This window comes from Alexandromys fortis, unplaced genomic scaffold (assembly GCF_014885135.2).
Source record: "Alexandromys fortis isolate MF-2015 unplaced genomic scaffold, M_Fortis_MF-2015_v1.1 scaffold_22, whole genome shotgun sequence".
Classification (NCBI taxonomy): domain Eukaryota; kingdom Metazoa; phylum Chordata; class Mammalia; order Rodentia; family Cricetidae; genus Alexandromys; species Alexandromys fortis.
Window position 1 is genome coordinate 762,585 of NW_026067900.1, and position 12,340 is coordinate 774,924.

The window sequence follows — 12,340 nt, forward strand, 5'->3', positions numbered from 1 at the left end:
TTACGAAAGGACTGAGTTCCAACCAGAAATGAAGACCTGCTAACAACATCTGTAGAGTCCCCCATTTTCATTGCTAATCCTTTCTCAGTTCATGGTCCTATACATAAAATCCTAGAAGTCCTTCAGAGACCGCAACACTAAAATTTCTATTCTAACATGGGGCTACAGAGATGGCTCCATGGTTAAGAGCTCTTGTTATATTTTATAATACTGTGCTTAATTTTACTTAATTCTTTGTTTCTTCATTTGTTTTTTGAGACAGGATTTCTTTGTGTAACAACCCTAGCTGTCCTGGAATTAGTTCTATATACCAGGCTGGCCTCAAACTCACAGAGCTCCGCCTGCCCCTGCCTCTATTGTGCTGAGATTAAAGGCGTGAGCTGCCACCACCATCTCGACCACAGCAACCTGGCTAATTTTACTTAACTCTTATAGGCTCTAATCTGGACGTTCTCCTCCTTCTCCTTCTTTAAAAAAAAAAAAAAAAAAAGTTAGATAAGGCCTCACCATGCAGCCCTGTATCACTTGGAACTTTCTATGTAGATCTGGCTGGCCTCAAACTCACAGAGCTCCATCTGCCTCTGCCTCCTTAGTGCTGGGATTACAGGTGTGCGCCACCATGCCTGGCTTTTGGTCATTACCTCTGGCCTTACTGAAAGATATAGAAATGGAGGCCTGAGAGATGTCCTCTTCCTGAATTTAGAACAGCTTTCTCTTCAGTCCCTTCCTCTGGTAACATAGTTATTATTTATCTTTACGTAAATCTCCATAACTCTATAAACAGTGAGTTCTATTTTTTAATCAGTATTTATCAGATTTGATCCAGTAATGGAGGACTCCATAAGGCTCTATGGATGGGATATGGCCACAGCTAAGACAGCTATAGTCGTTGGTTACAGCATACAAATAAACAATAGTCTCATCGTCAGTTAATCACAGCTGGGGACACAGGCAAAGGACTGCACCGTCCACAAGTGTCCTTACACTTCTCTTCCTCGCTGTAATATTTATATAATGTTTGGTGCAGCTGGGTATTTGTTTATATATATATCATGGATAGAAGGTAAGGAGAAATTTTTAATAATTATTTAGAGACTGTATATTTAAATAATCAAAAGGATTTGTCCCCAAATACTGTATCAGTGATATGACTTGAACTTGGAACCTCAGTTTCATACTTCCTTCTCAACTAAGGATTTCAAAGAAATGGCAATGAGTCTAACTTGCTGCTGGCCTGCTCCACAACCACAGATAACAAAGACTAACTTGCACATGCGCTTCGTAAACCATGCCTGTCTGTACCATAAAAACTCGTGTACATACAATATGTGTATTGTTGATACACGATGACATAGATAGACAGAGATGCTAATTAATTACCTCATATTCCTTACTTATTCTAATTACCATTTTAGATACAAATCTACCCTCCCAAGGGACTCATTTAAGCTGACCAGGAACACAGCCTGGTTTACAGAAGGGAATTAGCACCATCTAGTGGACAAAAGCCAGAAGTACATGAGGATGGAAAGAAAACAGCTCCTGCAACAATATAAACTGTAAGGAAATTCACTAAACAGAAGGTGTCATATTAGTTTCTACTGGCCTCTGACAGACATTAGTCATTAAAACTGCATTTTTTACAAAAATGGAATTATTAACATTTAAAATTTATGCCAGGAATGTTCCAGTTAGGAATATTCGCAAAGGCAATCCGCTATGTTGGAGGGAATGTTAATAAGCACGATCCATTAACACACGTTCCCTTAGCTCGCAGCCAGAGTTAGAGTCTGCACTGTATGCTGTAGGCCTCAGAGAGTCAAAGGCTTTTCAAACAGGGGAGACTAGCTTGCTGGCTTCCCAGAGGACGGATTCACTTGAGAAGCTGACAGCGTCCATGTCCACAGGGGAGGCTAAGATTTGAACTAACAAAGAAACTAAAAATGGTGGAGGACTGTTTCTGGGTTCAGGGATGGACATGATGTCTCTAAACTATGGCAGCTTTTCAAAATTGGTCATTTCTCATTATAACCTTTTTTATTCTATTAAAAACTACTAAAACCCTATTTAGCTTTTGGTCATATTCCCCTAATGAGTTTTGGCCAGGATATCAACATTGATTTAATTGTGAAAATGGGTATGTGAGTTCACATATTTCAATCCTATAGCTACTGTTGGTCTAGACAACTACAAACACATTTCTCCTCATAAAATATATTCTAACTCTATATCAAACTTGTGATAATTGTGTCATAACTTGTAGCTGGTAAATGAAAATCAATAAAGAGTTTGTCCGTTTTTATGACATCTTTGCATAGAAAGATGAACTCATCTGAATTAAGGAGGAACTGAGGAGAATCACCATGAATGCCCACTGTGCCTGGCCCCAAGGAGTTAGACAGGGTGTTCACAAAGGAAAACACTCCACTCATGATTCCAAAGCCCAAGCCAGAAACTAAAGAGGAAGAAAAACACCGTTAAGCCCTTTTCCTGTTATGCGGTCAGCTCAAATCTAATTTGCAAGGACTGGGGAATACTATTTCACTGCAGGCTGGAAGGCTAAGTGAGAAAGGAGAGGAGGAAAGGAAGCTCAGGATGTAACAGTCAGTGAACAAAGGAGAGGCGCAGAAGAAAGGAGAAGAAGAAGAGGGTAATGTGCTGAAGACCCTGGCTTTGGTTTACTGTAGCCAGACTGTGAGGGAGAAAATGTGATTGCAAGGTGGGATCTCTGGGCCAGACTGAGCTAATTCTACATGAATACCTAAATCAAGAGAGAGAGAGAGAGAGAGANAGAGAGAGAGAGAGAGAGAGAGAGAGAGAGAGAGAGAGAGCACATGTACTTGTGCCTGCATGAGTGTATGTGTGCCACTTCTATTCCCTTTCTTCCTGACACCACAGGCTTTAACTTACCATAGGCCAGCAGTCGCATTGAAGGTGCTGTCTCCTCAGCACTTACGCTTTTCAAACCCTCACTGGTTCTTTTAAAAGAAAAACACATTTTTTATTTTTAAAGAAAAACCTGTTTATCAAGCAAATCTCAGTACCCTTCAGAACTAGATGCTTAGTGAGGCTTCTGATCAGGTTACACGCCATGTTGCAATCCAGAATCCATTTAAGTGAAACCCAGCACTCTTTTTTGTTGCTGCTTGTTTTGCTGCCTTGTTTCGTTTTGTGTGAGAAAGGCTCTCTCTACATAGCCTGGCTGTCCTGGAACTCACTATATAGACCAGACTGGCCTCGAACCCACAGAAGTCCCTCTGCTTGGCCTCCTGAGTGCTGGGATCACAGGTATGTGCCACCACCTTCACACATTTTCTTTGCCTTTTTTTCTATATTTAAGATTTTTTTAAAAAAAAATTCCTCTGTGTTTTGCCTGAGTGTGTGTCTGTGTGAGGATGTAGGATCCTCTTGAACTGGAGTTACAGGCAGCTATGAGCTGCCGTGTGGGTCCTAGGAATTGAACCTGGTCCACTGGAAGAGCAGTCAGTGCTCATAACTGCTGGGCCATCTCTCCAGCACAATTTTAGCACATTTTCAATAACTAAAGTCAAGTGAAATTTCCACAAATTCCATCTAGCTGATGTTTTCATAAAATAAAAAAAATTAAAATATCAGTAACAAGCCAGTAGGGATTGAGTTTAATAGTAATAAAAGCAATGCTCTAATTTCTGGGCTCAATGAATATTTTTTTTTATCCTGAGGGATATATCACTCTGAATTTTCTTTTCCCCGAGTCTCAGATCATTATCTTCAAATCACTGGCATTCTGCTGTATTTTCCACTATGGCTCTACTTATTCTTATCGCCCCTTCTGTCTTGCACACTGAAGAACCGAAACCATTCTCACCCTTCTAGCAGTAATTTTTCTCTTTGGTTCAGGAACTAAAGCCTTGCCTCACACACACCAAGCATATGTTCTGCACTGGGCTCTTTGTTTTTCTTTGTTTGTTCGCTTAGTTGTTTTGAGATGGTCTATGTAACTAGGCTGGCTTCAAAATTGCTATGTAGCTAAGATGATAGGCGTACCACCATGCCTAGTTTAAGAGGGGATTAAATCTGGGGCTACACCTTCATACACCATTTCAGAAAAGTTAAAAAAAAAAAAAAAACAACACAAAGACATCTCTAAAAAAGAAACCCAAACAGGGATGAGAGTATAGGTTAGTGATAGAACTCTTGCCTAGCTCGTGGCAGGACCCTGGGTGGGAAGTGGAGGGGACACATGGGATAGAACACAGACGCAAACAAAAACACCAAAACTGTAGTAGTGATTATCTTAGCTTTTTTCTTTCCTGTAAATACAAGATTTTTCTAAAACCACAAAATGTTTATTGTAACAATAGTATGAAAAAAAATTGAATTAGGTTGGAAAACTTGCAAGCTATTTTTCAGAAGTATTTTTTTAAAAATCCATAACTCCCATATATTTCAGGCACCATACAGCAATTTTAGACAACACAAGAGTTTGGTAAAGATGTTTTTAAGGCAATGACAGTTAGGCTTTAGGCAAACAACTTGAAAGTTTTAAAAGCTTGTGTGGAAAGGGTAGAGAGAATGCCCACTGTCTGACAGCGCCGGCTGCTCTTCCAGAGAACCCACATGTGACTCACAACAGTGTGTAGCTTCAGGTCCAGGGTTCTGTTGTCTTCTTCCGGCCTTCTTGGACAGCAGGCCTTCACACGGTGCACAGACATACATGCAGGCAAAACATTTATACACATAAGATAAAAATAAGTGTTAAAAAATTGTGAGAAATGGCTAGCATTGCAGCCATAGGCCAACTTCTCACTGTACAAGGCTTTGTCCTGTTTGACAGTTACAGTCCCTCATTGATTCATTAACAATGTAGAAACTGCTCCTGAGTCCTGACTCCATGAAACAAACTTATTTGACTGCAAAGATTTATAAAAATGGGTACAAATGCTCCACATTTTAATCATGGTAGCAAATTCAGGCAGCAAAACTTTGCTTGAGTTGGTGCCTTAAACTAAAAGGCTCAAAGCTATGTGCGGCAGCATAGACATTTAAGCAGAATCTGAATAAACCAGGATCTCTAGTATTGAGTGAAGTATAACATGAGAGTTCAATATCTATTCACTTATGTCCTAGCCTGCGAACGGGAGCTCATGCCTCAGGCTTTGCTCTTAAGTGTATTTTCCCTTTTGTAGACTTGAAACTATAGAAAATGTTTCTTGGCCTTGTTGTGCAGTAGAGAGAACGCCCATTCGAGCTGACAACACTGAGCAAGGAGATCCAGTTCCTTTCCAGGGGACACAGGGACAAGCAGGCACTTAAACAAGGGTGGAGATTTTTCCAAGACACTTTTTTTTTTTTTTTCCGAGACAAGGTCTCATAACGTAGCCCGAGCTGGTTTGGAACTCACTGTATAGACCAAGCTGGTCTTAGACTCACAAAGATCCTCCTGACTCAGCCTTTGGAGTTTTATGAAACCCACTATTGCATAGTCCCTTGGAAGAAAGAGATTAGGCAAGCATTCATGGCAATGAGGAATATACTGCCAAACATGATGGAGTTTTGTCTCCGAGAACACACAGTGTCGTGGCGTACACTTGTAATCATAGAACTGGAAAGACTAAGACGGGAAGATCGCCACAAATTCAAGGCCAGCCTGGTTACACAGTGAGTTTGGAGGTAGTCTAGAATATATGGGGAGACCATGTCTCAACAAATAAATGAGCAAACAGACAGACAGTAAAAATACCCTATTTTCTCTAGAGGCATTTCCATGAGAAAACAGGCAGTAAAATTGGTCATATTTACCCCCAAAAAAAAAAAAAAAAAAAAAAAAAAGGAGCTGTCAAAGCTGTCATGGTTTGTAGGAGCAGGAGAAAAGTTACCAGTGATGGTAAAGCAAAGATGGCTGAACCTTTGCGACCTCTGGCTGAAGAAGGATAGCAGGTGGAGGGACTGGGCTGCTGGGAAGGGGACCCGAGATCAGTTTAGGAATTTGCTTCCCTCAGAATCTTCACTCCAGGCCCACTGCCTTAGTATCAGAGAAGGAGCAGCTGACAGCCATCTCTGATTTCCTCAGTTTGCGGGCCTTTCTCCTCAGATGTGCTTTATTGTGACAGACTATAGCAATAGGGAAGACCACAGAGGCCCCAGTGCCCAGATAACTCACAAGATAAGGAAGGTCTCACCCGAGAGGAATGCCTGCATCTGTACTAGAGGCAGGAAGAAAGGTGGCCGGATGAGGTTGACCCCCGGAAATGAGGTTCCCTTATGCCTGCCTAGCCTAGGTGGAGTGATGCTTCCTTCACAGCTGTCTCAGGGGACTCAGCTGGAGGCAGGAAGTGGCTAGGACCTATGAGCTCCTTAGGGCTGGGAAGTGGAGATTCCCTGCGGAAAGATTCAGGAAGGAGGGAGTGATTTGTGAAGCTAGGCCTCCAGGCTGAGCAGGACCTGAGGTAGCAGGGATCAATTGTCACTGAGTGGGTGGCTTTTCTTTGTGTGGTTGGAGGCTTGGCTGAGTGTCTGTCCATGTTAGATCCTCCTGGTCACTTCTTCTAGTGAGTTTCACACTCTGACTATACTTCCCAAGCACAGGCCCTCTGCTCCTTGAACTAGGAAGGACAATGTAGCCAAATCGTTCCTGGGATCTCCTTGATGTCGGTGATGCTTCTGATACCATGGCACGTCCTCCCTTAACCTAAGCATGATCCCTTCTAGTGTTTGCCCCTTTCCTGTGTGCTAAGTGTTCGTCTAATTTGTTCCTTGGAACATGGGATTACACTCAGGGCAAATGACTTACTCCTTGAGCTGTATCCCCAGCACCGTGGGTCTCTTTTATTCTGAGGCTTCTATACTCATTCTGCATACATGGCCCCTGTTGTGCTTTTCTCTTCGTCGTTTTCTTCTCCAAGAGGATTCTGGTGATTCTGCGTTACCTTGGGTTCTCCTCCTGTCTTACCCTTCCTCCTGCTGCTCCGGTGCTCAGCAGGTCCCGAGCCTTGCTCTCTTGTTAGTCCTTTGATTTCTTATTTCTTTTTTTCTTGGCTCCCAGCTTCCTGACTCGGGAGGGCGCAGAGGAGTGTGTTGGAGCGCTTTCTCTACCCTGGGTGGGAACGGAAGAGACAATGGAATCCAGGGACCATAAAGGACAGGAAGGTTGAGCCCACACCTATTAGTACAGGGAAACAGAAGTTTAGGAAGATAGGAGACCCAGTTCTCAGGCAGAGGTGCATAAATCCTGCCCTCTCCTAAGCATGGCACGTTTTACTGGTGAGATTGCCATACCTGTCATTCTCCTGGAAAACCGGAAGTACACCAGGGCTCCCATCAGAACCGCCCCAGCCCCAATTCCAAGAACGATGCCAGCAAAGGTTCCAGCTGAGAGGCAAGAACATCCTTGTCCTGGACCAACTGTCAGGGAAAGAAAATAGACGCAGGAGTGAAAGGCAAGGCATGCTGCGGCGGGGGTGTCCTGGAGACAGACTCTCAGGACCTGCAGTCTCTCTTTGTTCCCTCAGGGAACGCATTTCTGCCTGTGTTACAGAGAAATAATTCCCATCTAGAGTGGAGAAAAGGCCTGAATTTGTATGTTAAATCAGAGATGGACCTGGTAACCTGACTTCAAGACCCACACAGAATGGTAGTACTAATTTTAGCTAGTAATAGTGAAACGGTTCCTGTGTGTGTGGTACTTTGCCAAAGTAAATCCTTAAAACAACACCGTAAGATCCTCCCTCCATCGCTAGATGAAGAAATAAAAGAACATTCCACCCTTGAACCACCTGTGGAAGGAGGAGAAGAAAGAATAAAACAAATATAAAAGAGAGATTAGATTACAGTAGAGAAATCAATTCATCAAAAGGTGGTGCTTTAAAAATAACATTGACATTTATCTCGATTAACTTTGTAAAATATATATTATAATTGCTAACATTTGAAGTGAGATTTGAGGTTAGTATTTTTCAGAATAATAAGAATTCCAAAAGTATAAATATATTTTATTGTATATTTGTGTGTGTGTTTGTGTGTGTGTTACTTCAAGGCAACGAAATATCTGTCTTCAATGACATCAACTTATATGTTCAAAAGTCTAAAAATTTTAGAAAAGGCTGTTAGAACTAATGGGCAAAATCAGCAAAATTAAGGGTACCAAAATGGACGTGCCCAAATTAATTTTATTTCTACATACTAATATTAACAATAAAAAATGAGATTTTCTTGCTACTCGCACAGAGACAGAAGGACAGTTCTGTGATTTAGTGTGAATATGTAGAAGAATGCTGCCCCCTTCAACAATACTGGCTGGCACTGCAGTAGTTAGCTTGGCCATGACTGGAATGTTCCAGAAGGTTAAAAGTGGGACTAGAAGCAGAGAGAAAAAATAATCCATCGACACTGGAGACATTTATCCCGAGTAGGTGTGCTCCTCACTCAGCCTAGGTGTGTGGGTGTGCCTGCCGACCTGCTGGAGAGAAGAAACATGACCTCCATTCCCCCGGCGTCACCAGAGTTGTTTCGTCTTTGTTACTGTTTGATTTTATTATTTATTATTTATTTTATTGCTGTTTTGTCTGTGTATCACGTGCACAGCTGATGCCTGGGGGAGCCAGAATAGGTCAGCAGAACTTTGGAACTGGAGTTATAGACAGTCATAAGTCTTCATAGGGGTGCTAGGAAACCAACCTGGGTCGTCTGGAAGGACAGCCAGTATTCTTAACCATGGCGCCATCTCTTCAGCCTCATGTTGTTTCCTCTAAATGGTATTCTCTCCTCAGGTGTCCACACCTCTCACCCTTCTCCGTTCAGATTCACACCGTTCTGGGGTTGGGTGATGCCTCCCCTGACTTCTTTTTCTATAGACCCTGGTTTTCACTTTCTGGCCGTTGTGCTGTTTTTGATCTCTTCTGTTCATGCTTGCCGTCCGTTAGAACTAGGGATTGTGATGTCAGAGATACTCTGGAAAAGGCTCCGATCCCTTTGAATGAGTGAGTATCCAGGGCCCTGTACTGTCCATGGAGTTCACTTACAAAACTCACTTTTGGAGCTAGTAACAATGTTTGCTTTTTATTTAGTTTTCTTATATTTGTTTTTTTATGTGTGTGCCACAAAAGTCTAATTAATGTCTAACTGAAATTTACATGAACACTTACTTACAAGTCAATTTGATACCAAAAAATATAAAAACATAAGCACATATAGACATAGTATACAGACATGATCAGACTTCAAATAGACTTTTTAAGCAAAGATCTTGAATGTTATTGTTTGTTGGGATTGTCTCTCCTGTAATCTTCAATGTGAAGAGAAAATTTACAGGAAAGATCTTTAGCAAAGATATAAAACCTTACATTTAGCAGTTTCATATTAAGAAAATTTGGATATGAGTTATGAAAGAGAATAAAAAGCAAATTATTTTTCTAGCTATGTCATGGATTTTTTGAGTTTGATGGTGGATTAATACATAAAAAATATACTCAATAGTAAAAATGGAAAACCCAATGTGAAATTCTACAGCTCCCATTCTGAATAGCTATTCTAACAGTATAGCAGTTCACCGAAATGTACAGATAAGGATGATTTTGGTGTAATTTTTTAAATATGTGATATTTTTATAATAAAGTTTTAAAAAGACTATTTAAAAAAGAAATACAATTTTATTACCTCTGGTTGTTATATTAATGAAATAAAATTATCTTGACCTACTTAGAACCTGCTTTGAAAGGAAATCCTTATCAAAAATCCCTGCACATAGCAATTTGGTAGCTTAATAAAATATTTATCTTATGACTCTAGTGAACATTATTTTATACAAACAAATAGCATTTTACGGTTTTATTTAACACTTAATAGCCCCAAATTTTAATAAGTTTTAAGGTATTTCAAGTCCCCAGGTTTATAAATCTGTAAGTAATCACCAAACCTTTTAATATATCATCCAAATTTGGAATGCACATTTTCGTTGGGTGTGAAAGTAATAAAATAATTTTAGCACACAATAAAAATAAATTAAAAAAAACTAAAGTAGCCACAGTTGGCAAAACTTTTTTTGGCATAAACAGAACATGTCATAGGCACACATGACACAGTTTCATGAAGTCTAGGAACACCCAGGAAAAAGGAAAGTTTATATCCCAACCTCCGTAAGTGTGAAAAAGGCTTGGTAACACCGAAAATCAACAGTCAGAGTTTGCATGTAAACTTAAGGTAAAGTCCTTTCCTTTTGTTTAATAGTTGAATTTATTAAATAATGTTTTATCGACTTTACTAGTTAAAAATATCTTTTAAATAAAAACACCACACACCAAAATTAACCAGATTTAAACTCTATAGAATTTAATGAACTCATAGTTAGAATCGGCATGCCAAATGGAAGGGTGTGGAGCTTGACATTAAACTTAACACTTTGCGTATCGAATATGTGAATTGCACTTATCCACCACCCAAACCAGAAAAATCCTTTTTAAGATCTAAATAAATGAGGGGTAGATGCCTTTATTGATGAAATGTTTTCCTCGGTGTTTGTTACTTTAGGCCAAAGGCTTTGGAAAGTGCTTTTAAGACTTCAGATTATGAGGAACAGATTTCCAGGAGCCAGCCAAAGTGACAGGATCAGCCCCCGTTCCGTTAGGAGCCCACAAGTAGACCAAGCTGCACAACTGTCACGTATATGCAGATGGCCTGGGTGGGTCCCATTCAGGCTCCTCGGTTGTTATTTCAGACTCTGTGAGTTCTATGAGCCAGGTTAATTGTTTCTGGGGTTTTCTTGTGATGTCCTCTTGACCCCTCTGACTCCTCCAGGCCTTCCTCCCTCTCTTCAGCCTAATGTTTGGCTGTAGGTCTCTGCATCTGTTTCCATCAGTTACTAGATGAAGGCTCTCTGATGACAGTTGGGGTAGTCATCAACCTAATCACAGGAGATGGCCAGTTCAGGCTATGTATCCGTGTGTAATACAAGGGGAGGTGCTTAGCCTTACTGCAGCTTGATATGCCATGCTTTGTTGATAGCCATGAAAGGCCTGCCCCTTTCTGAACAAACAGAGGAGTGGATTAGGAGGGGATGGGAGGAGAGGAGGGAGGGGAAACTTGCAGTCAGGATATAAAATAAATAAATAATTTTTAAAAAGACTTCAAATGAAGGCCCCTAATTGAGACTCGGCTGTTTCTGATGCTGGTGCCGCTGCAGGAAGGCACCCTCATCTGTGGTCAATGGTGATAGGGGATCCAGGGTTCCAGCATTCACCTGTCGCTCTTCACCTGAGGCTCACAGACTGTGCCCTCCAAGCAGGAAATGGGCAAGGAAAAAAAAAAAAAAAAAAAACCTAGGTCAGGGCCTGAGCACAAGCCACCTCTGAAGGAGCTCATCGAAATGCGAACACCAAAGAGACCCGGGACACAAAGTTAATAAGGATGCTGCCAAGACCTGGAGACTTGTAGTTCGCAGCCACAGGAGAAAGGCAAGGTGCAGACACTGGAGGAAAAGGCAAGTGTGTCTCAGAAGTCCCCGGGAAGAGTTTTGTAAAGCGGGTGTACCTGATTGGCCAGATGCACCTCACCAGGGAAGGATAGACGGACGGACTGCTTTGCCGGGCCTGCAAGCACACAAGCATAATCGCGCTGATTGGTTCCATCTGGGGCCACAGCAGCAGTACCTTCTGATCCACGCGGTAGCCACGCCCTCTCCACGCCATTCCTATCCCTTCAAGCACTGAGCAACCTCCAGGCTCAGTCCTACCGGTGGTCTCGCCCTGCCCCTCTCTCTGACCCAGCAGAAGCATCTCGAGGTCCTGCCCCACTCAGTAGCCCTTCAGTTTGCTTTGAGTGAACATGGAGCATTTAGGAGGTTAGTCCTACTCACGATGCATTCCATGCAGTTAAACAGAATAGACTATAAACCAAATGCTGTGAGTATACACAAACTAAAGCGTATCCACCCAGTGCTTAAACAAGCAGCTCAGAGTAAGCAAATGAACCACTGTCTTCTCCCACCTCTCCTGTTGGAAAGCTTCCCAACTTTCAATGTCTCCTACCAGCGCAGAACTCTGCCTTGCGGCAGGTAGAGCAGCTTTCCTGGGTCCCAGGCATAAACAGAGACTGCGATTTCATCTCCTGGCCACCCAGACCCAAATAATCATACAAAACTTTATTAATTACAACACTGTTTGGCCAAATGGCTCAGGCGTATTCCTAGTTAGCTCTTATATCTTTTTTGTTTTGTTTTCTGTTTTCCAAGACAGGGTTTCTAACTCTTACATTTTAAATTAACCCATTTCTATTAATCTGCGTATTGCCATGAGGCTGTGGCTTACCAGTTAGGTTCTGGACATCCTCCTTCGGCAGCTACATGACATGCTTCTTTAGGCCTGCATTC